Raw genomic sequence first — 1,212 nt, 5'->3', positions numbered from 1 at the left:
CCCCCCCCCAGTGCCGTGTGTTACTGACTGTATCCCTACTGATGTCAATCCCTCTCCCTCACACTTTCACTCAGTAACCCCTCTCTGTTATAAGGAAGTGAGAGAAAGGTGGGGGGAGAGGGGAGAGAGGGGGGGGATGCAGACAGGCACAGAGCTGTGTATCAGACAGAGGATCACCACAGTGAGACAGAGGGCTGGATAGAGTTGAGAGAGAAAGAGAGAGGGGGGGTGGAGAGTATTCCAGGTTCCTGCAGAGACAAGAGGGAGGGAGAATGTGGAGAGAGGGGTTAATGAGTGAGAGAGAAAAGACACAGAAGGTAGACAGAGAGACACAGGGTGAGAGAAAGGGAGAGAAAAACAGTTGAGACAGAGAGCCAGAAGGTGGGAGAGCAATTGGGGATGGGGGTGGGCGAGAGAGAGACAGGGAAGGAGAGGGAGAAAGAGAGGGAGAGAGGCAGGGAGGGAAGGAAGGAGGGAGCAAGAGAGTGGGTGGACAGATAAATACAGAGGGAGAGACACTGATAGAGAGGGAGAGGGGTGGAAGGAGAGAGAACATGGACAAGAGAAATGGAGGGAGAGAGCATTGGAACGGAGAGAATCAGAATTGAGGGAGGGAGAGAGCGAGCGAGAGCAAGAGAGCGACAAAGAGCGAGAGACAGAATGGAGTGAGGGAAACAGAGAGAGAGAGCATGAATGGAGGGTAGGGGGGGAGTGGTGGGGGAGGAGTGCAGTGCACTGAGCTGACCCACACTAAGTTGTTTCTGTTGCCAGTTGCTCCCATCAGCACCGTCAGCCAACTCCCACCTCACCCTCACTCTGCTGCTCCAGGGTCCGGTAGGGGATTGAGACAGGATTGCATCCCCCCCCACCCCCGAAGCCCCCAATTCCACGCACCCCCCAACTCCAACGGTGACTCCGAATTCCCGACACGGGTGCTGCGTCGATGGGGCAGGAATCCTGAGCGCTGCCAGGGGAACTCACCACTGATAGTCCCTTCTGATAGACCCAACTCCCACCCCTCACGCTGTTGTTGTACGGGAGGAAAACGGAAACACAAACAGGACAAGACGTGAGCAAAATCCCGCCACGCCAGCTGGGCGCCACCCCACCCCTCCGTCCCCCGCCGCAAACCGAACCCCACGCCGAACTCCCCCCGCAGCCCCGACCGGTGGCCGGAGGGTGGAATTGCGGACGTGACGTGTTTACACAGGC

This window comes from Rhincodon typus, unplaced genomic scaffold (genome assembly GCF_021869965.1).
Source record: "Rhincodon typus isolate 14 unplaced genomic scaffold, sRhiTyp1.1 hic_rhity00000330, whole genome shotgun sequence".
Classification (NCBI taxonomy): Eukaryota; Metazoa; Chordata; class Chondrichthyes; order Orectolobiformes; family Rhincodontidae; genus Rhincodon; species Rhincodon typus.
The sequence above is the reverse complement of the archived record's forward strand: the minus strand, read 5'-3'. Positions refer to the sequence as shown.